This window comes from Rutidosis leptorrhynchoides, chromosome 10 (assembly GCF_046630445.1).
Source record: "Rutidosis leptorrhynchoides isolate AG116_Rl617_1_P2 chromosome 10, CSIRO_AGI_Rlap_v1, whole genome shotgun sequence".
Lineage (NCBI taxonomy): Eukaryota > Viridiplantae > Streptophyta > Magnoliopsida > Asterales > Asteraceae > Rutidosis > Rutidosis leptorrhynchoides.
The window spans coordinates 192,107,991-192,133,089 of record NC_092342.1 but is presented as its reverse complement, the minus strand read 5'-3'; positions in this window follow the sequence as shown (position 1 = coordinate 192,133,089).

Genomic DNA, 25,099 nt, shown 5'->3' with positions numbered 1-25,099 from the left:
TCTTAACAAGTTTGATTGCTTAACATGTTGGAAACATTTAATCATGTAAATATCAATCTCAATTAATATATATAAACATGGAAAAGTTCGGGTCACTATATAACAAGCTCTGGGTCTTCCTGTACCTCTGCCACATTAATATTGAAAACTCTTCCGCGGCCTTGTCCATTCGTGTTCTCCTGGTTCGGGCAATTTCTAATAATGTGGCCCGGTTTTCCACATTTATAACAAACTACATTGGCATAACTTGCTCCGACACTACTTGCTCCGCCATTACTCATTCCGACACCATTTCTTCCTTTCGTTCTGTTAACCCCTGGTCCGTAGACCTCACACTTCGCCGCGCTATGACCATTTCTTTTACACTTGTTGCAAAATTTGGTGCAGAACCCCGAGTGATACTTTTCACACCTTTGGCATAGCTGCTTCTGATTGTTGTTGTTGTTGCGGTTGTTATTGTTGTTGGGATGATTGTTGTTGTTGTTGTTGTTGTTGTTGTTGTTGTTGTTGTTGTTGTTGTTGTTGTTGTTGTTGTTGTTGTTGTTGTTGTTGTTGTTGTTGTTGTTGTTGTTGTTGTTGTTGGGCCGTTTGTTGTAGTTGCGATTGATGTTGCGATTGTTGGGATAATTGTTGCGATTATTATTGTAATTGCTGTTGTTGTTGTATTGGTGATTCTTATTGTAATGACCCGCACTTTTTCGATCATTCTATACTTATAAGATTAATATTTACATAAATTAAACCTTACCAACATGATAAGCAATCCAAATTGATGAGACTTATGTTTTTGAAATGAGTTTTACACAACGTTTGACCGTCTAGTTTGACCGATGATATCACGAACTATACAATATATGATAATTATACATTTGTGTATATATATGTATATATACATATTTAACATGATTTAAGGATGTTTTAATATCTCATTTTGTATTAATAACAATAAGTTATAAGTATATTTTGAAACTACTAACTTAAGTTTTCAAAACGATAACCATACGTAACGTTATTTGACATAAATACTTATAACATATAATGTTTATACATATATCGTATAAGTAATGTATTTAATCACTTTTAAGGACTTAAATACATAAAACCATATAAGTGTATTCACAAAAGATAGCTATATTTGAATTCTCATTCCATTTTTCACAAGATTTCTATACGTATATCTACGGTATATGTACCGTATCATACCTAGCTTCTATACGTATTTACTATTGGTATATACACATCAAATCACCACCTAACCAGCCCTTGTTCATGCCTTATGTATAAGGTAATTGGTATTTGGAAGTTTGTTGACTAATTACATAAAATAACAAACTTGAAAATCTTGTTTTGTCCTCCCTATTCACGTTTTTAAGTACCATGGGGATATCCTCATTTTGATTCATTTTAACTTCCATTTTCTAGCTAAAACACACACTCTTTCTTAACCCTTAAACTTCATAACCATTCAGCAAGAAACCATGAAGATCTAGCCATAGAAACAAGCCTTAATCACCATAAGAAAACCCTTACAAAAACACTTCAAGAATCCTTTCCAAGAACACAAACTTACTTCCAATCTTTCATCCAATTCCATCACCCTTTTGGTTCTAGGTTCTTACTCCTCTTTTACAGAAATCTTGTCCAAGTAACTTGAGGTAGTAACTTTGTTCATAACCTTATTCGATTCATATATATATAGCTATCTTATTTTATGGTATAAAATTTTAACAACAAGAACATAGTTTGAATGTTTTTAAACTTGTTTGCAAACTAAATAGATCCTTCTAACTTAACTTTTAAAATACTTCAAGACCTGTAATATAACTTAAATATATGCTAATTTAACAAGGTATAACTTGGTTTTTCAAAGAACACCTTAAAAACTGTTTTTACGACGTCGGAGTGCAACCGGGGGCTGTTTTGGGTTGGATAATTAAAAACCATCTTGAACTTTGAATTGGAGGTTTATATTCTGGAAAAATGATATTTCTTATGAATATGTTAACACATAAAAATTTCATGATTTAACTCAAAGTATAAGTATTTTTAGAAAAATAATCATTTAAGGTTGTTTACATGATGGAAAATGATTAACTTCATAAGTTTCACTAAAGTTTGACCTATGACCTGTGATTTCGAATATAAACTAAGGTATTTACAGTTCATAGTCTTAAAGAGGGACTCGATCCAAGGAAGTGGCAAGTTGAACCAACGAAAACGGAGTTGTAACGAAGAAACTATGACCAAAACGAGATCGGATATCTAAGACTAGTTTAGCTACGAAAATAATTGGAGAAAATTAAATAAATCACATCTTTTTAAAATAACATGATATTTTATATATATGTACTCATAATTTAATTTTATATGGTTCAGGATCACCCGTAAACAACACGAGAAGATTAATCATAAGATCCCATGATTGTACGCAACACGTCATTTGACAACACCGGTACTTTATGTACGCAACACGTCATTTGACAACACCGGTACCATGGGTCAAGATTAATCTCGACCAATACATATACGATGGGGGTTTTATTTATTTCATTGGGGGTTTATTAAACATCTAAATATGAACCATTAAAATTGAATTACTAACAACGAACTGCTAACTACGGACTAAGGAATTATTACAAGTATTAAAAGTATAACAAGTATATATATGTGACGATTGTTTAAAAAGAAAAGGTATTGATATATTATGTATGGATAGGTTCGTGATATCAATCGGAGACCAAGTCAAAATATATATATCTTCAAGGCAAAAGTGAGTATATAGTCCCACTTTTAAACTCTAAATATTTCGGGATGAGAATACATGTATTTTATGTTTTACGATATGGACACAAGTAACTGAAAAATATATTCTACGTTGAGTTGTACCACTGGCATACTTCCCTGTAGCTTGGTAACTATTATTTACAGCGGTATTGTAAACGCGAATCCTGTTGATAGATCTATCGGGCCTGACAACCCCAACCGGACTGGACGACCAGTATTCAACGGTTGCACAGTACTTCGTTTCGTGACTACACTTGGTACGGTGTAGTAAGATTTCATAATAAAGGGAATATGTGAAAGGATCCGAAACTAATCATCCGGACGTTGTCCATATTGATTACAAACGAATTACAATAGTTGATAACATTGCGAGGTACTTGCCCTCTATATGATACATCTTACAAACGTTGCATTTATTCTTAAAAGACAATCTATAGTTACATCCATAATTGACATATTCGCCTGACATTTCATAATATTCAAATGACCTAAACCGCCATGTACTTAATAATAGTCTCTATGAACTTCAATGACTCGAATGCAACGCCTTATGATATAAGTCCTTAATGGCCTCAAGTAGTATCCTTAGTACGAGATAATGCACAGCGGAAGACTTAATTCATACCTGAGAATAACATGCTTTAAAATGTCAACATAAAGTTGGTGAGATATAGGTTTAATGTCGACAGCGATATAAATATAGACCACAAGATTTCATATATAAACATTTTAATAAAAATATTCTAAGTGGTTGAGCACTTGGTAACCATACTTAACAATTAATCACGTCGCATATTCCCTTTAATATGAAATCTTACTACACTGTACCAAGTGTAGTCACGAAACGAAGTACTGTGCAACCGTTGAATACTGGTCGTCCAGTCCGGTTGGGGTTGTCAGGCCCGATAGATCTATCAACAGGATTCGCGTTTACAATACCGCTGTAAATATTAGTTACCAAGCTACAGGGAAGTATGCCAGTGGTACAACTCAACGTAGAATATATTTTTCAGTTACTTGTGTCCATAACGTAAAACATAAAATACATGTATTCTCATCCCGAAATATTTAGAGTTTAAAAGTGGGACTATATACTCACTTTCGTCTTGAAGATATATATAATTTGACTTGGTCTCCGGTTGATATCACGAACCTATCCATATATAATATATCAATACCTTTTCTTTTTAAACAAACGTCACATATATATACTTGTTATACTTTTAATACTTTGAATAATTCCTTAGTCCGTAGTTAGCAGCTCGTTGTTAGTAATTCAATTTTAATGGTTCATTTTTAGATGTTTAATATACCCGCAATGAAATAAATAAAACCCCCAACGAAATAAATAAAACCCCATCGTATATGTATTGGTCGAGATTAATCTTGACCCACGGTACCGGTGTTGTCAAATGACGTGTTGTGTACATAAAGTACCGGTGTTGTCAAATGACGTGTTGCGTACAAACATGGGATCTTATGATTAATCTTCTCGTGTTGTTTACGGGTGATCCTGAACCATATAAAATTGAATTATAAGTACATATATATAAAATATCATGTTATCTTAGAAATATGTGATTTATTTAATTTTTCCCAATTAATCCCGAAGTTAAACAAGTCTAGGATAACCAATTTTGTTTCGGTCATAGTTTCTTCGTTACAAATCCGTTTTCGTTGATTCAACTTGGCATCTCCTTGGATCGAGTCCCTCTTTAAGACTATGAACTGAAAATACCTTGGTTTGTATTCAAAATCACACGGCATAGGTGAAACTTTAGTGAAACTTATGAAGTTAAACATTTTTGTTACAAAAAAATAACACTTAATGACTATTTTTCTAAAAATACTTATACTTTGAATTAAATCATGAAATTTCTATGTGTTAACATATTTATAGTAAAAATCATTTTTCCAGAACATAAACCTCCAATTCAAAGTTTAAGATAGTTTTTAATTATCCAACCCAAAACAGTCCCCGGTTACACTCCGACGTCGTAAAAACAGTTTTTAAGATATTCTTTGAAAAACCAAGTTATACCTTGTTAAGTTAGCATATATTTAAGTTATATTACAGGTCTTGAAGTATTTTAAAAGTTAAGTTAGAAGGATCTATTTAGTTTGCAAACAAGTTTGAAAACTTTCAAACTATGTTCTTGTTGTTAAAATTGTATACCACAAAATATGATAGCTATATATATATGAATCGAATAAGGTTATGAACATAGATACTACCTCAAGTTCCTTGGACAAGGTTTCTGTAAAAGAGGAGTAAAAAGCTAGAACCAAAAGGGTGATGGAATTGGATGAAAGATTGGAAGTAAGTTTGTGTTCTTGGAAGGATTTCTTGAAGTGTTTTTGTATGGTTTTCTTATGTTGTTTAAGTAAGGTTTTTGAAGCTAAATGATGGGGAAAATGCTTGGAGATGATCAAGTATGAAGTTAAGAGTATTTTGAGAGAGAAATGGAAGTGTAAGTATAAGAAAATGGGGTGAAGAAATGGTGTGCATGCATAAAAACGTTTTTAGGTTATAAAGGAAAAAAAAATACCTAACTTTGTTTTCTTGCTAAATAATTCATGCTACTTGACAAATGGTTGGTTCCACATGTTTCTTAATCATTTAAGGCTGCTAAGGAGCAGATTTTTATTGGTATATACCAATAGTAAATACATCTAGAAGCTGCGTATGATACGGGTACATATACCCTAGGTATACGTATAGAAATCTTTGAGAAAACGGAACGAGGATTCAAATATAGCTATCTTTTGTAAATATACTTATATTGTTTTATGTATTTAAGTCTTTAAAAGTGATTAAATACATTACTTATACGATATATGTATAAACATTATAGGTCATAAGTATTTAAGTCAAATAACGTTACGTATGGTTATCGTTTTGAAAACTTAAGTTAGTAGTTTCAAAATATACTTATAACTTATTGTTATTAATACAAAATGAGATATTAAAACATTCTTAGATCATGTTAAATATGTATATATACATATATATACACAAACGTATAATTATCATATATTGTATAGTTCGTGATATCATCGGTCAAACTAGACGGTCAAACGTTGTGTAAAACTCTTTTCGAAAACATAAGTCTCAACAATTTGGATTGCTTATCATGTTGGTAAGGTTTAATTTATGTAAATATTAATCTTATAAGTATAGAACGATCGAAAAAGTGCGGGTCAACTTTAGGGTTTTTGCTTATCGTGTCGGAACCATATAGAGATTAGAGTTTAAATTTGGTCGGAAATTTCCGGGTCGTTACAGTACCCACCCGTTAAAGAAATTTCGTCCTCGAAATTTGGTAGAGGTTGTCATAAATAACAATAGGAATGTTTTCATGACGAATATGAGGTAATAATGAAATTTTATCATTATTGAAAGATTTAGATAAAACGATTCGGTTATGTGAGACGCACGAGCGAAGCTATCACAAAAGAGTGAAATGAGTAAATATAGAATTGTTGTAACCGATGACGTGATTATGATCGATTTCCGGGATTTAAGGGTTTTAAAGAAAATCTTATGTAATAAGATTTAGTTTTGCAGCGATCAGGATCTTCTTTGATTTAACGCAGCAATCTGTTTTGATTTCTTTGTCGAATATTTCACTATAAATTTACCTCCTTCCCTTTCTTTCTTCCCACATCTTCTATTCTTTCTCTTTAGTTCCTACTTTAAGACATTCGCTAATATGCTCCATCCCATTCTAATCCTTGTTATATTTCTAACTTTCATATCTTTCATTCTTCTTTTTCATCTATCACCAGAAGAATCTATTCTCTTTTATCCTTTCCTTGGAATTATAATGTTTTTAATTCTCCCGTGCCTTTACGTTGCAATACGTATTGATATGCACGGTTTGTAGTTTCGGGGTTGTTGTTAGGTTTTATACCTTCCCTTATATTTCGATGTTCCTACTCCCATCCCTTAAAATCATTGTCATCCACAGTTAATGCTCTCTCTTATTTGCTGTGGTTTATGTTCCTATTTCTATTCTGAGGTTTTGTCCCTTCGTTTCTTCTTCCTGTCCTCGAGCCAAGCGAACAATGGTCCGAAATTCGTAGGTAGGAAATTTGGAATGAACCTAGCTATTGGTTTTAGAATGAAATTGTAATGGCACGATCTTGATTCGTTAAATTACTCGAATATTCCGGAAAAATAGAACTAACAAGGTGATACGTTCTAATATGTTTGGAGACTTGATAGAATGTAAGAGCCGTGTAACATGGCACATGATGACGGTACTGTGAATCATCACATTCCATTAGAAACTTAACATGACTTACTGTAATATAATGAAGTTGATCAAGTTTCATTATATTATACTAATTCATGCATCAGTTCCCAACACTACTTCAAATCATTTATATTTTAATCTCGGAGGTTTCAGAATTTAGAAATTAACACAGTTTCTTTTATATTGTAACGTAGATGTTACGGAGAGATAAATGATCGCAGATAGGAATAGTTGTAAAAATATCTCCAGAAATATGAAAAATATGTATAACGAATGATATGAAGATATCTTATAATATCTAAGATAAGATGATGATGAAAAATATCATCCGGGCAAGGTTTTGAATAAAGAGTAGGGTTCTTACTGACGGTTTCAGCAGGTATGGAATCGTTTGTATTCTTTGAGAGCAGGTTCAGTCCCTGTGATTTATCCACAGCCTCTTTCATACTTTGCTTCATCCGTTTTCTAGTTCCAAACTTTTTTTTTTTTAAGCTTTACCACCTTACTATTCTTTGTCATCAAACTTTTGACCGTTAAAGTCGTTTACAGTTTTTGCTGCTTCGTTAGCATTTCAAGAACTATTTCATAGTCCCGGGTGTTTTTCAGAAACTTCACGTTCAGATTATGAAATTCTTAGGGATAGACATTATAGATATGATGGAAGAAGTTCCGCGAGATTTTCAAAATACTGATTGCTGATTTTGCCAAAAGGATAACGATCTGCTGGTGCACCTGTTGATGTTGTCGAGGGATATAAAAGGTTTTCCGGTAATGACGGCGAAAGGACAAGGTATAAATATCATGATTATAATAGAAATAATCTCACTGAAAAGTCGAAGTGGAGCTGTGACAAAATTAGCTTCTTGAAAAGGAATTGTAGGGTTGTTCTTGCTAATAAATGGCAAAGGATTCAATATGTTATGTGTTAAATTATGAATTTGGGTTCGAGAGTTCTTCAGGTGTATAACTGTATGTATAAATCTTCATTCCGTAGGCAAGGTGCGGCGGGTTCAACTTCTCGGTCGAGGTGTTTTCAGGAATCATGAAAGGATTTGAATGCGAATTGTAATCGTCAAGTTACGAATGAGGTTTAAGATAAAATCAAGTGGCAAGCTTGAAGAATTGTTTAGCTTCATATGTTACAATCAACATTTTAATTCATTTTAATTGTCCAGAGTTAGCCGGAACAGTTAGCGTGGAATCCTTAATAGATTTTTAATTAGTTAACTCGTGTGTTTCTAACAATTTTTTTTTTATTTTGTCCAATGTTTTCTTCTTTATGCCACTTGTTGGATTCTGGTAGGTCAAAATCCGAATATGAAATTTGATTGAAAATGGTTATTCTGGGGTGAGCGGATACGAATATCGGTGGTTGTAAGTAAGATAATAGATAACCGTTGAATCAGATTCAAGAATGTACAATATAACTTATTAATGTGAATTCTAAATATTCCTCGGGTACTACCCACCCGTTAAAATATTTTCATCATTAATAGTTTGTACGAAGGAATTTTTAATTACTATCTTTATGAAAATATACTTGCATATATATTTTCTTCAGAGATAATCATAGATTTAATGAGTCAATAAGATATTAAACTCATTTGATTTATCGTTAATTCTAGGTTACATAATCTCTAAGACTTTAGAAATTACATAATCGTCATACGATACGTAAAGCGAAGATAATCGATGTAGAATGATATATAGAACGAAGATCATACTCGAAGTACAGATATTGAGTCGTGTGATGTTGATATTCGAGATACAGATTGTGATGTTGAGATTTAAGGCGCGGTTGTGATTGGGGTGATAAAGGTACTGTCGGCGTTGACGATGGTAGTACGGATTATGCTGCTGGTGCTGCTGTTGGTGTTTGTAACCTTCGCACCATATTCTCCAAATCCACTACCCGAGCACGGAGTTCGTTGACTTCTTCTATTATACCGGGATGATTGACGGTTGGAACGAGCGAATGAACAAGATTTGAAATATGGGATAGTATGTAATCATGACGAGATACTCTAGAAATGAGCGAGAAAATGGTGTTTCGAATAGGTTCGCCGGTAAGTGCTTCAGGTTCATCGTTAAGAGGACAATTTGGTGGATGGAATGGATCACCTTCTTCTTGCCTCCAGAAATTTAGTATATTACGAACCCATCCCCAATTCATCCAGAATAGATGATGGGAAATTGGTTGATCCATTCCGGTAACGCTGTTCTCGGAGCTCGAATGGAAATCCATATCGGCGAAGCTATCGAAGTCGGAGGAATTTGAGCTGGATGAAGAATCTATCTTGTATGGTCGGAGAAATGAATTTTTGGTTTGGAATAGATTATAGGAGTTGGGTTTGGTACTCTTCAATACATAATTTACATATGTATATATAATATCAAAATCCCATGAATTACGGAGAATCTTTGAAATACGTCAGGCAATGTCTATAGTAACAGATACGCTAGGATATGAATTTTGTCTATACACTATCGATGCACTAAATGCAGTAAGACGTGTCTAGACTTAAGAATGATAAGCAGGCAGTTCCCTAAGAATGATAAGCAGATGATTTCCGACTAGGATTGATAAGCAAAACTTTTGACAGGCAGACACGGTCAAAGTCCAGACTCACTTAATGTATCCTAACAACTACTAGTTAGACACACTAATGCAAGGCCTGGTTCGCTAAGACCAACGCTCTGATACCAACTGAAAGGATCCGAAACTAATCATCCGGACGTTGTCCATATTGATTACAAACGAATTACAATAGTTGATAACATTGCGAGGTACTTGCCCTCTATATGATACATCTTACAAACGTTGCATTTATTCTTAAAAGACAATCTATAGTTACATCCATAATTGACATATTCGCCTGACATTTCATAATATTCAAATGACCTAAACCGCCATGTACTTAATAATAGTCTCTATGAACTTCAATGACTCGAATGCAACGCCTTATGATATAAGTCCTTAATGGCCTCAAGTAGTATCCTTAGTACGAGATAATGCACAGCGGAAGACTTAATTCATACCTGAGAATAACATGCTTTAAAATGTCAACATAAAGTTGGTGAGATATAGGTTTAATGTCGACAGCGATATAAATATAGACCACAAGATTTCATATATAAACATTTTAATAAAAATATTCTAAGTGATTGAGCACTTGGTAACCATACTTAACAATTAATCACGTCGCATATTCCCTTTAATATGAAATCTTACTACACTGTACCAAGTGTAGTCACGAAACGAAGTACTGTGCAACCGTTGAATACTGGTCGTCCAGTCCGGTTGGGGTTGTCAGGCCCGATAGATCTATCAACAGGATTCGCGTTTACAATACCGCTATAAATATTAGTTACCAAGCTACAGGGAAGTATGCCAGTGGTACAACTCAACGTAGAATATATTTTTCAGTTACTTGTGTCCATAACGTAAAACATAAAATACATGTATTCTCATCCCGAAATATTTAGAGTTTAAAAGTGGGACTATATACTCACTTTCGTCTTGAAGATATATATAATTTGACTTGGTCTCCGGTTGATATCACGAACCTATCCATATATAATATATCAATACCTTTTCTTTTTAAACAAACGTCACATATATATACTTGTTATACTTTTAATACTTTGAATAATTCCTTAGTCCGTAGTTAGCAGCTCGTTGTTAGTAATTCAATTTTAATGGTTCATTTTTAGATGTTTAATATACCCGCAATGAAATAAATAAAACCCCCAACGAAATAAATAAAACCCCATCGTATATGTATTGGTCGAGATTAATCTTGACCCACGGTACCGGTGTTGTCAAATGACGTGTTGCGTACATAAAGTACCGGTGTTGTCAAATGACGTGTTGCGTACAAACATGGGATCTTATGATTAATCTTCTCGTGTTGTTTACGGGTGATCCTGAACCATATAAAATTGAATTATAAGTACATATATATAAAATATCATGTTATCTTAGAAATATGTGATTTATTTAATTTTTCCCAATTAATCCCGAAGTTAAACAAGTCTAGGATAACCAATTTTGTTTCGGTCATAGTTTCTTCGTTACAAATCCGTTTTCGTTGATTCAACTTGCCATCTCCTTGGATCGAGTCCCTCTTTAATACTATGAACTGAAAATACCTTGGTTTGTATTCAAAATCACACGGCATAGGTGAAACTTTAGTGAAACTTATGAAGTTAAACATTTTTGTTACAAAAAAATAACACTTAATGACCATTTTTCTAAAAATACTTATACTTTGAATTAAATCATGAAATTTCTATGTGTTAACATATTTATAGTAAAAATCATTTTTCCAGAACATAAACCTCCAATTCAAAGTTTAAGATAGTTTTTAATTATCCAACCCAAAACAGTCCCCGGTTACACTCCGACGTCGTAAAAACAGTTTTTAAGATATTCTTTGAAAAACCAAGTTATACCTTGTTAAGTTAGCATATATTTAAGTTATATTACAGGTCTTGAAGTATTTTAAAAGTTAAGTTAGAAGGATCTATTTAGTTTGCAAACAAGTTTGAAAACTTTCAAACTATGTTCTTGTTGTTAAAATTGTATACCACAAAATATGATAGCTATATATATATGAATCGAATAAGGTTATGAACATAGATACTACCTCAAGTTCCTTGGACAAGGTTTCTGTAAAAGAGGAGTAAAAAGCTAGAACCAAAAGGGTGATGGAATTGGATGAAAGATTGGAAGTAAGTTTGTGTTCTTGGAAGGATTTCTTGAAGTGTTTTTGTATGGTTTTCTTATGGTGTTTAAGTAAGGTTTTTGAAGCTAAATGATGGGGAAAATGCTTGGAGATGATCAAGTATGAAGTTAAGAGTATTTTGAGAGAGAAATGGAAGTGTAAGTATAAGAAAATGGGGTGAAGAAATGGTGTGCATGCATAAAAACGTTTTTAGGTTATAAAGGAAAAAAAAATACCTAACTTTGTTTTCTTGCTAAATAATTCATGCTACTTGACAAATGGTTGGTTCCACATGTTTCTTAATCATTTAAGGCTGCTAAGGAGCAGATTTTTATTGGTATATACCAATAGTAAATACATCTAGAAGCTGCGTATGATACGGGTACATATACCCTAGGTATACGTATAGAAATCTTTGAGAAAACGGAACGAGGATTCAAATATAGCTATCTTTTGTAAATATACTTATATTGTTTTATGTATTTAAGTCTTTAAAAGTGATTAAATACATTACTTATACGATATATGTATAAACATTATAGGTCATAAGTATTTAAGTCAAATAACGTTACGTATGGTTATCGTTTTGAAAACTTAAGTTAGTAGTTTCAAAATATACTTATAACTTATTGTTATTAATACAAAATGAGATATTAAAACATTCTTAGATCATGTTAAATATGTATATATACATATATATACACAAACGTATAATTATTATATATTGTATAGTTCGTGATATCATCGGTCAAACTAGACGGTCAAACGTTGTGTAAAACTCTTTTCGAAAACATAAGTCTCAACAATTTGGATTGCTTATCATGTTGGTAAGGTTTAATTTATGTAAATATTAATCTTATAAGTATAGAACGATCGAAAAAGTGCGGGTCAACTTTAGGGTTTTTGCTTATCGTGTCGGAACCATATAGAGATTAGAGTTTAAATTTGGTCGGAAATTTCCGGGTCGTTACAGTACCCACCCGTTAAAGAAATGTCGTCCTCGAAATTTGGTAGAGGTTGTCATAAATAACAATAGGAATGTTTTCATGACGAATATGAGGTAATAATGAAATTTTATCATTATTGAAAGATTTAGATAAAACGATTCGGTTATGTTAGACGCACGAGCGAAGCTATCACAAAAGAGTGAAATGAGTAAATATAGAATTGTTGTAACCGATGACGTGATTATGATCGATTTCCGGGATTTAAGGGTTTTAAAGAAAATCTTATGTAATAAGATTTAGTTTTGCGGCGATCAGGATCTTCTTTGATTTAACGCGGCAATCTGTTTTGATTTCTTTGTCGAATATTTCACTATAAATTTACCTCCTTCCCTTTCTTTCTTCCCACATCTTCTATTCTTTCTCTTTAGTTCCTACTTTAAGACATTCGCTAATATGCTCCATCCCATTCTAATCCTTGTTATATTTCTAACTTTCATATCTTTCATTCTTCTTTTTCATCTATCACCAGAAGAATCTATTCTCTTTTATCCTTTCCTTGGAATTATAATGTTTTTAATTCTCCCGTGCCTTTACGTTGCAATACGTATTGATATGCACGGTTTGTAGTTTCGGGGTTGTTGTTAGGTTTTATACCTTCCCTTATATTTCGATATCCTACTCCCATCCCTTAAAATCATTGTCATCCACAGTTAATGCTCTCTCTTATTTGCTGTGGTTTATGTTCCTATTTCTATTCTGAGGTTTTGTCCCTTCGTTTCTTCTTCCTGTCCTCGAGCCAAGCGAACAATGGTCCGAAATTCGTAGGTAGGAAATTTGGAATGAACCTAGCTATTGGTTTTAGAATGAAATTGTAATGGCACGATCTTGATTCGTTAAATTACTCGAATATTCCAGAAAAATAGAACTAACAAGGTGATACGTTCTAATATGTTTGGAGACTTGATAGAATGTAAGAGCCGTGTAACATGGCACATGATGACGGTACTGTGAATCATCACATTCCATTAGAAACTTAACATGACTTATGTAGTACTAATGGGTTAGTTGTTGTGTGATAGATGATGGGCTCAAAACTTGTTATCACATTCAGCGACTCTGAACCAGAATCTTCAGATGGTGTTCCAGTCATTAACCTATCCGATGACGAAAATAATATCTTTGGGGAAGACTCACAAATTCCGGATGAACCAACTATAGAGAACCCGGAAAGTGAACCCGAGGAGGAAAGTGAACCCGAGGAGGAAAGTGAACCCGAGGAGGAAAGTGAACCCGAGGAAGAAATACAGGAAATTACAAAAGACAAGTTCGAACTAGGAAAGAAACGAAAGGCTAATGAATTAGAAAATTCAAATCCCGAGTTTAGTAAGGATGATGTGGCACCAACTCCTCTAGACACTACCACCCCTATTTCCGCTATTCCTATTCGTTCTATCCCGGCATCCAGTTCTTCAGCCCCACAGCCAAAATATAGGCAGACAGCCAGGATAAGTGTTAAGCGATTCTTTGAACCTAAACGTCCTAGAAAATAGATCAAACGATGCGCTGCCGTATTAAACCATGGGATCATATAATGTTTTGTATAATATTATTAGTGTGGTTTGCTTAATGTTCGATGTAAGATAAGCATATGTAAAATAGTGAAGTATGAAATGCAATAATTTTCCATGGTTAAGTATTATTTAGATGGTAGTAATTGGTTCTGTACTAAGCTATTAAGTATGAACATTAACGGGTAGGTACTACCCTAGATATAATTATAAAACGCTAATAAGAAGAAAAGGCTTTTATAATAATACCTGGTTCATATTATTAATAAGCTATAATGTACTATAAATACATACTACATCTATAATATTCCATGTGAATAATTATTTTCTTTCATTAGGAAATGGCGCGATTGAATCGAATGACGGAACAAGAAGTCGAGGAATTCATCAACCAGCGAGTGAACGACAGAATGTTATGGGTCGAGGCTACAAGAGCTGCTACAGTTAACCCAAATCCTCGTGTAGGATGCACCTACAAGACTTTTCAAGCTTGCAAGCCCTCATCATTCAGTGGAACGGAAGGACCGATCGGTTTAACCCGGTGGATAGAAAAGATGGAGACTGTGTTTAAAATAAGTGGTTGTGTTGAAAAGGACATGACCAAGTATGCATCGTGCACTTTACAAGATAGTGCACTCACGTGGTGGAAAAATTATGTGAAGGCTGTAGGAGGAGATGTAGCTTATGATACTCCTTGGGAAGAATTCAAAACAATGTTAATCAACGAGTATTGTCCAAGGAACGAGGTTAGGAAGTTGGAAGATGAATTACGAAGCCTGAAGGTTGTTGGTAGTGAAATGACCAACTACAATCAGCGATTCATGGAACTAGTTTTGCTATGTCCTGAATTGGTTCCAACCGAAGAACGGAAGATTGAAATGTACAAAGATGGTTTGCCCAAAAAGGTCAAGGCAAATGTTACAGCATCGAAACCTAAGACAATTCATGAAGCTATAACCATGGCAAACGAGCTAATGGATCAGGTCATCATGGATAAGAAAGTATCCAATACTGATGTGAAGGTATCAGGTAACAAAAGAAAGTGGAATGGAAATTATGATCGAGGTAACCAACAACAATCTTTTAAGAAACAAGAAATCACGCAAGGTGCGGGTAGTGGTTTAAGCTTTGGTTACAAAGGACAAAATCCTTTATGCAACCGATGCCACAAACATCACTCTGGCTACTGTAATGTGGTATGCAACAAATGTAATCGAAAGGGTCATCTTGCTGAAGATTGTAGGGCTCTCGTTACAAATACAAATGGTACCAAGACTCCTGCCACCAATGCAAATAGAACTGCCTTGGCCACTGTTACTTGTTATGGGTGTGGAAAACAAGGTCACTATAAGAGCCAGTGTCCGAATCCAGAGAAGAATAATGGATCTGCACGTGGAAGAGCATTTGTTATTAATGCTAGAGAGGCGTGTGAAGACCCGGAGCTTGTTACGGGTACGTTTACCATTAATAACTTATCCGCATCTATTATATTTGATACTGGTGCCGATAGAAGTTACGTGAGTAGAGGCTTTTACGCTAAATTGAATTGTTCATCATTACCTCTAGATGCTAAGTACATGATTGAGTTAGCTAATGGTAAACTAATTAAAGCCGATAAAATTTGTCGTGATTGTAAAATAAATTTAGCCGGAGAAACGTTTAAAATTGATTTGATACCCGTAGAATTAGGAAGTTTTGATGTAATAGTCGGCATGGACTGGATGTCCAAAATAGGAGCTGAAGTTGTGTGCGCCAAGAAGGCAATTCGCATTCCTCGTAAGAATAAAACGCCAGTAATGATTTATGGAGAGAAGGGTAACTCAAAGCTAAAACTCATTAGTTATTTGAAAGCTCAAAAGTGCTTGAAGAAAGGGTGCTATGCTATCTTAGCACATGTTAATAAAGTCGAAAAGAAAGAAAAAGAGAAGTGCATCAATGACGTGACTGTGGCAAGAGATTTTCCTGAAGTTTTTCCGGAAGAGTTGCCGGGATTACCTCCATTTAGATCTGTAGAATTTCAAATAGAGGTAGTACCAGGAGCTGCACCAGTGGCTCGTGCTCCATATAGACTTGCACCGTCCGAATTAAAAGAACTTCAAAGTCAGTTAAAAGAATTACTAGACCGTGGATTCATACGACCAAGCACTTCACCGTGGGGAGCTCCAATTTTATTTGTTAAGAAGAAAGATGGATCTTTTAGGATGTGTATAGATTATCGTGAATTAAATAAGTTAACTATCAAGAATCGGTATCCACTACCGAGAATTGATGACTTATTTGATCAACTGCAAGGATCATGTGTTTATTCGAAAATCGACCTAAGATCGGGTTATCATCAATTACGTGTCAAAGAAGAGGACATTCCGAAAACTGCTTTTCGGACACGTTATGGTCATTACGAATTTTTGGTCATGCCGTTTGGATTGACGAATGCGCCAGCTGTATTCATGGACCTCATGAATCGAGTTTGTAGTCCATATTTAGATAAGTTTGTTATCGTTTTCATTGATGATATTCTTATCTATTCCAAGAGTGAGCAAGAGCATGAACAGCATTTAAGGTTGATATTAGAGTTGTTGAGAAAAGAACAGCTATATGCTAAATTTTCTAAATGTGCTTTCTGGTTGAAAGAAGTGCAATTTCTTGGCCACGTTATTAGTAGCAAAGGAATTCAGGTTGATCCAGCAAAAATTGAAGCCATTGAAAAATGGGAGACTCCTAAGACACCAATGCAGATACGCCAATTTTTGGGTTTAGCCGGTTATTACAGAAGGTTTATTCAAGATTTTTCCCGAATAGCTAAGCCGTTGACAGCGTTAACGCAAAAAGGGAAGAAATATGAATGGACTTCTGAGCAGGAGAGTGCATTTCAATTACTGAAAAAGAAGTTGACTACGGTGCCTATTTTATCGTTACCAGAAGGGAACGATGATTTTGAAATATATTGTGACGCTTCGCGACAAGGTTTTGGTTGCGTTCTTATGCAACGGAAGAAAGTTATTGCATACGCATCCCGACAATTAAAGATTCACGAGCGGAATTATACGACGCATGATCTAGAACTGGGACCAGTCGTGTTTGCATTGAAGATATGGAGACACTACTTGTATGGGGTTAAATGCACTGTGTTTACTGATCATAAAAGCCTTCAACATATTTTCAATCAAAAACAGCTGAACATGAGGCAACGTAGGTGGGTTGAGTTAATAAATGACTATGATTGTGAAATTCGTTATTATCCCGGGAAAGCGAACGTGGTGGCCGACGCTCTAAGCAGAAAGGAACGAGAACCAATTCGAGTACGAGCGATGAACATAAAAATTCGCATGAATCTCAACTCACAAATCAAAGAAGTTCAACGAGAAGCACTTACTAAAGAAAATATAGGAAATGAAATAATGAAGAAGTATGAGAAGCAACTCGTTATGCGGGAAGATGGAATTCGATATTTTGCAAATCGTATTTGGGTACCGAAGTTGGGTGGATTAAGGAAGTTGATATTGAACGAGGCACATAAGACAAGATATTCGATACATCCTGGAGTTGGAAAGATGTACCAAGATCTTAAGACACATTATTGGTGGCCTAATTTAAAGACAGACGTTGCAACATATGTTGGGGAGTGTTTAACTTGTTCTAAGGTCAAAGAAGAACACCAGAAGCCATCAGGGTTACTTCAACAACCAGAAATCCCAGAATGGAAATAGGATGGTATTACCATGGATTTCATCACGAAGTTACCAAAGACTGCCTGGGGATACGACATCATTTGGGTGATTGTTGATCGTCTCACCAAGTCTGCACATTTCTTGCCTATAAAGGAAACGGATAGGATGGAGAAACTATTACGATTGTATATAAAGGAAATTGTTTCAAGGCATGGAATACCTATTTCCATTATATCTGATCGTGATAGTAGATTTACCTCAAAGTTCTGGCAATCACTACAGGAGGCACTAGCAACTCGTTTGGATATTAGTACCGCATATCATCCACAAACGGATGGGCAGAGTGAAAGAACAATTCAGACTCTTGAAGACATGCTCAGGGCATGTGTGATCGATTTTGGAAACGGATGGGATAAGTATCTACGGAAGGAAGTGTAGATCTCCTATCTGTTGGAATGAAGTAGGAGATCGACAATTAACTGGTCCCAAGATCATACATGAAACTACTGAAAAGATAGTACAAATCAAGGAGAGATTGAAAACAGCCCGTAGTCGCCAAAAGAGCTACGCCGATGTCCGAAGGAAACCATTAGAGTTTCAGATCGGTGACATGGTTATGCTAAAGGTGTCACCTTGGAAAGGTGTAATACGTTTCGGTAAAAGAGGTAAACTGAACCCAAGATATGTAGGCCCGTTCAAGATCATCGAACGCATTGGACCGGTAGCTTATCGACTCGAGTTACCGCAACAACTCGCCGGAGTACATAATACCTTTCACGTCTCAATCCTTAAAAAGTGTCTCGCAAAGGAAGACCTCACCATTCCTCTTGAAGAAATCCATGTCGACGAGAAACTACAATTCATCGAAGAACCAATCGAAATCATGGATCGTGAAATTAAACGGCTCAAGCAGAGCAATATACCGATCGTTAAAGTTCGTTGGAATGCACGAAGAGGTCCCGAGTTTACTTGGGAGCGAGAGGATCAAATGAAACAAAAATACCCGCATTTGTTTCCCGATGACGCAAAATAGGTACAATTTTAAAATTTCGGGACGAAATTTATTTAACGGGTAGGTACTGTAATGACCCGCACTTTTTCGATCATTCTATACTTATAAGATTAATATTTACATAAATTAAACCTTACCAACATGATAAGCAATCCAAATTGATGAGACTTATGTTTTTGAAATGAGTTTTACACAACGTTTGACCGTCTAGTTTGACCGATGATATCACGAACTATACAATATATGATAATTATACGTTTGTGTATATATATGTATATATACATATTTAACATGATTTAAGGATGTTTTAATATCTCATTTTGTATTAATAACAATAAGTTATAAGTATATTTTGAAACTACTAACTTAAGTTTTCAAAACGATAACCATACGTAACGTTATTTGACATAAATACTTATAACATATAATGTTTATACATATATCGTATAAGTAATGTATTTAATCACTTTTAAGGACTTAAATACATAAAACCATATAAGTGTATTCACAAAAGATAGCTATATTTGAATTCTCATTCCATTTTTCACAAGATTTCTATACGTATATCTACGGTATATGTACCGTATCATACCTAGCTTCTATACGTATTTACTATTGGTATATACACATCAAATCACCACCTAACCAGCCCTTGTTCATGCCTTATGTATAAGGTAATTGGTATTTGGAAGTTTGTTGACTAATTACATAAAATAATAAACTTGAAAATCTTGTTTTGTCCTCCCCATTCACGTTTTTAAGTACCATGGGGATATCCTCATTTTGATTCATTTTAACTTCCATTTTCTAGCTAAAACACACACTCTTTCTTAACCCTTAAACTCCATAACCATTCAGCAAGAAACCATGAAGATCTAGCCATAGAAACAAGCCTTAATCACCATAAGAAAACCCTTACAAAAACACTTCAAGAATCCTTTCCAAGAACACAAACTTACTTCCAATCTTTCATCCAATTCCATCACCCTTTTGGTTCTAGGTTCTTACTCCTCTTTTACAGCAATCTTGTCCAAGTAACTTGAGGTAGTAACTTTTTTCATAACCTTATTCGATTCATATATATATAGCTATCTTATTTTATGGTATAAAATTTTAACAACAAGAACATAGTTTGAATGTTTTCAAACTTGTTTGCAAACTAAATAGATCCTTCTAACTTAACTTTTAAAATACTTCAAGACCTGTAATATAACTTAAATATATGCTAATTTAACAAGGTATAACTTGGTTTTTCAAAGAACATCTTAAAAACTGTTTTTACGACGTCGGAGTGCAACCGGGGGCTGTTTTGGGTTGGATAATTAAAAACCATCTTGAACTTTGAATTGGAGGTTTATATTCTGGAAAAATGATATTTCTTATGAATATGTTAACACATAAAAATTTTATGACCTGTGATTTTGAATACAAACTAAGGTATTTACAGTTCATAGTCTTAAAGAGGGACTCGATCCAAGGAAGTGGCAAGTTGAACCAACGAAAACGGAGTTGTAACGAAGAAACTATGACCAAAACGAGATCGGATATCTAAGACTAGTTTAGCTACGAAAATAATTGGAGAAAATTAAATAAATCACATCTTTTTAAAATAACATGATATTTTATATATATGTACTCATAATTTAATTTTATATGGTTCAGGATCACCCGTAAACAACACGAGAAGATTAATCATAAGATCCCATGATTGTACGCAACACGTCATTTGACAACACCGGTACTTTATGTACGCAACACGTCATTTGACAACACCGGTACCGTGGGTCAAGATTAATCTCGACCAATACATATACGATGGGGGTTTTATTTATTTCATTGGGGGTTTATTAAACATCTAAATATGAACCATTAAAATTGAATTACTAACAACGAACTGCTAACTACGGACTAAGGAATTATTACAAGTATTAAAAGTATAACAAGTATATATATGTGACGATTGTTTAAAAAGAAAAGGTATTGATATATTATGTATGGATAGGTTCGTGATATCAATCGGAGACCAAGTCAAAATATATATATCTTCAAGGCAAAAGTGAGTATATAGTCCCACTTTTAAACTCTAAATATTTCGGGATGAGAATACATGTATTTTATGTTTTACGATATGGACACAAGTAACTGAAAAATATATTCTACGTTGAGTTGTACCACTGGCATACTTCCCTGTAGCTTGGTAACTATTATTTACAGCGGTATTGTAAACGCGAATCCTGTTGATAGATCTATCGGGCCTGACAACCCCAACCGGACTGGACGACCAGTATTCAACGGTTGCACAGTACTTCGTTTCGTGACTACACTTGGTACGGTGTAGTAAGATTTCATAATAAAGGGAATATGCGACGTGATTAAATGTTAAGTATGGTTACCAAGTGCTCAACCACTTAGAATATTTTTATTAAAATGTTTATATATGAAATCTTGTGGTCTATATATTTATATCGCTGCCGACATTAAACCTATATCTCACCAACTTTATGTTGACGTTTTAAACATGTCTATTCTCAGGTGATAACTAAAAAGCTTTCGCTGCAACATGTTGAATTTAAGCAAGATCTTGAGTATGCATATTTGTGTCAAAAATAAAACTGCATATCCGAGGAATTGTAATGTAAAATATGCTAGAAATCGTATTGTTATCATCACATGTAAAGTTTGTAAGTCTAAGATTATCGCTAAACGATAATCATCTTTATATTGTCTAAAGCTTGTATTAAAATAAGAGTTATGGTTTGTAATGTAAAATAAATGCAGTTGTTCTTTTAAAAATGTCGCATATAGAGGTCAATACCTCGCAATGAAATCATACGTTATCTAACTCGTTCTTATGGTTAAGGACGGGTTATGACACTTATCACCGTTTTCCTCCCACTTTCTTTTGACTTGCTTCACATTGGCCTCTTCAGCAGTCTGTTCTTTAATTCTTTTTTCAATCTGGTTCACTAGTTTTTGAGCCATTCTACATGCCTGTTGTATGGAGGCGGGCTCGTGTGAACTTATATCTTCTTGGATTCTTTCCGGTAATCCTTTCACAAACGCGTCGATCTTCTCTTCCTCATCTTTGAACGCTCCCGAACACAATAGGCACAATTCTGTGAATCGTCTTTCATACGTGGTAATATCAAATCCTTGGGTTCGTAACCCTCTAAGTTCTGTCTTGAGCTTATTGACCTCGGTTCTGGGATGGTACTTCTCGTTCAGCAAGTGCTTGAATGCTGACCACGGTAGTGCGTACGCATCATCTTGTCCCACTTGCTCTAGATAGGTATTCCACCATGTTAACGCAGAACCTGTGAAGTTATGCGTAGCGTACTTCACTTTGTCCTCTTCAGTACACTTACTTATGGCAAACACCGATTCGACCTTCTCGGTCCACCATTTCAATCCAATCGGTCCTTCGGTTCCATCAAATTCCAAAGGTTTGCAGGTAGTGAAATCTTTGTAGGTGCATCCTACACGATTTCCTGTACTGCTAGATCCAAGGTTATTGTTGGTATGTAGCGCAGCCTGTACTGCGGCTATGTTTGAAGCTAGAAAAGTACGGAATTCCTCTTCATTCATATTCACGGTGTGTCGAGTAGTCGGTGCCATTTCCTTCAAAATAGTCAAATGGAACAAGTTAATCATACAGAATATTAAGAGTTGTTAATAGTATTTCGTAGCATAATATGAACTCATTTATAAAAGCTTTTTCTTCATATTAGCGTTTTATAAGTTTAAATTCGGGTAGTACCTACCCGTTAAGTTCATACTTAGTAGCTAATATACAATTCAACTACTACAATTCTATATGAAAAACTGATTATAATAATATTTCGCGTTCAAACTTTTATACAATATTTTACAAACTTACAATACCGCTTATTTTACATAAAGCATGAAATATAGCACACAATAACTTTGATACAAGATAGTTGTCAAGATAATACTAGCTAGTACACAAGTCGTTCAGCAAAGGCAATAAAGACACGTAATTCATACGTCCAGAAACAAGTCATGCATTCTGGTTTTACTAGGACTACTTCCCATCCTTGGTCTTGTGGAACATAACCGTTATGGCCGTTGATTAGACAGCGTGTTGTAACGTCGTCAAAGGGACGAGGGTTACGTAATGTCCAACAGTCCCGTAACAATCTAAAAACCTCATTTCTTACCCCAATTACTGACTCCGTCACTTGTGGGAACGTTTTGTTTAATAGTTATAGCCCGATGTTCTTGTTCTCACTTTGGTGAGAAGCGAACATTACTAACCCGTAAGCATAGCATGCTTCTTTATGTTGCATGTTAGCCGCTTTTTCTAAATCATGAAGTCCTATATTCGGATACATTGAGTCAAAATAATTTCTTAACCCGTTGCGTAAAATAGCATTTGGGTTCCTCGCAATATATGCGTCAAAGTAAACACATCGTAACTTATGGGTTTCCTAATGTGATATCCCCCATCTTTCAAATGAAAGTCTCTTATAAACCAAGACATTCTTGGAACGTTCTTCGAATGTCTTACAAACTGATTTCGCCGTAAATAGTTGTGCCGAAGGATTCTGACCGACTCTAGACAAGATTTCATCAATCATGTCTCCGGGTAGGTCTCTTAAAATATTGGGTTGTCTATCCATTTTGTGTTTTTATACTGTAAAATAGACAAGAGTTAGATTTATAAAAAAAAAATACTTATTAATACAAGCAATTTATACATATATCATAAAGCATAAGCACACTATATTACATATATTACACCACACGAATACAACTATCTTATTCCGACTCGCTCGTTTCTTCTTCTTCGGTTTTGGTTCGTTTTGCCAAGTTTCTAGGGATATATGATGTTCCCCTAATACGAGCTGTCATTTTCCATAACGGTTTAGAAAAACCTGGTGGTTTAGAGGTTCCCGGGTCATTGTTACAACTTAAGGACTTCGGGGGTTGACGATACATATAAAGTTCATCGGGGTTGGAATTAGATTTCTCTATTTTTATGCCATTTCCCTTATTATTTTCTTTTCGCTTTTTAAATTCAGTTGGGGTAATTTCTATAATATCATCGGAATTCTCGTCGGAATCCGATTCATCAGAGAATTGGTAATCCTCCCAATATTTTGCTTCCTTGGCGGAAACACCATTGACATAATTAACCTTGGTCGGTTGGTTGAGGATTTTCTTTTACTTAACCGTTTTATTATTTCCCCAACCGGTTCTATTTCTTCATCCGGTTCCGATTCTTCTTCCGGTTCCGATTCTTCTTCCGGTTCCGACTCTTCTTCCGGTTCCTCTTCGGGAACTTGTGAATCAGTCCATGAATCATTCCAATTTACATTTGACTCTTCATTATTATTAGGTGAGTCAATGAGACTTGTTCTAGAGGTAGACATCTATCACATAATATCAAACGCGTTAAGAGATTAATATATCACATAATATTCACATGTTAAAAATATATAGTTTCCAACAAAATTTGTTAAGCAATCATTTTTCAAGTAAACACGGTCGAAGTCCAGACTCACTAATGCATCCTAACAAACTCGATAAGACACACTAATGCAAAATTCTGGTTCTCTAATGTAACGACCCGACCAAAACCGTTATTGACGGCGCCGTTAACTTAGGTCCCGTTGCGTGGTCGTAGTCCCTATATGAGACTCGTTTGACCAAAATTATGTCGCATTCATTTGAAAGGTACAAGACTTGCAAGTTTAGTTTACAAAACCATTCGACAACAAGTCTAAGTTTACAAAAGTCATAAAGTATAAATGAAATAACTTGCGACATAATTAGTTTAAAAACACAGTTGCTATAAATAGCGTAAGTATGTAAACAAAAGCTTGAATCCAAAAGTGCTATCCCTAGCGTATGCATGCATGGTTGACTCCAATCAAGTAATCAAAGAGTGCGGAAGCATGTATCAAATAGCCATATGAAAACCTGAGAAAACATAGAAGAATCTGTCAACGCAAAAACGTTGGTGAAATCATAGATGTATTTGTAAACGTTGTTTGAACCACAAGATTTAGTATTCCCATAGTTGATTATCAAAATCGTTTGCATTCCAAAAGTATTGTTCGCGAGCACCCAATTATCAAGACTTAACGTTTCCTTCCATAGAACCCCATCAC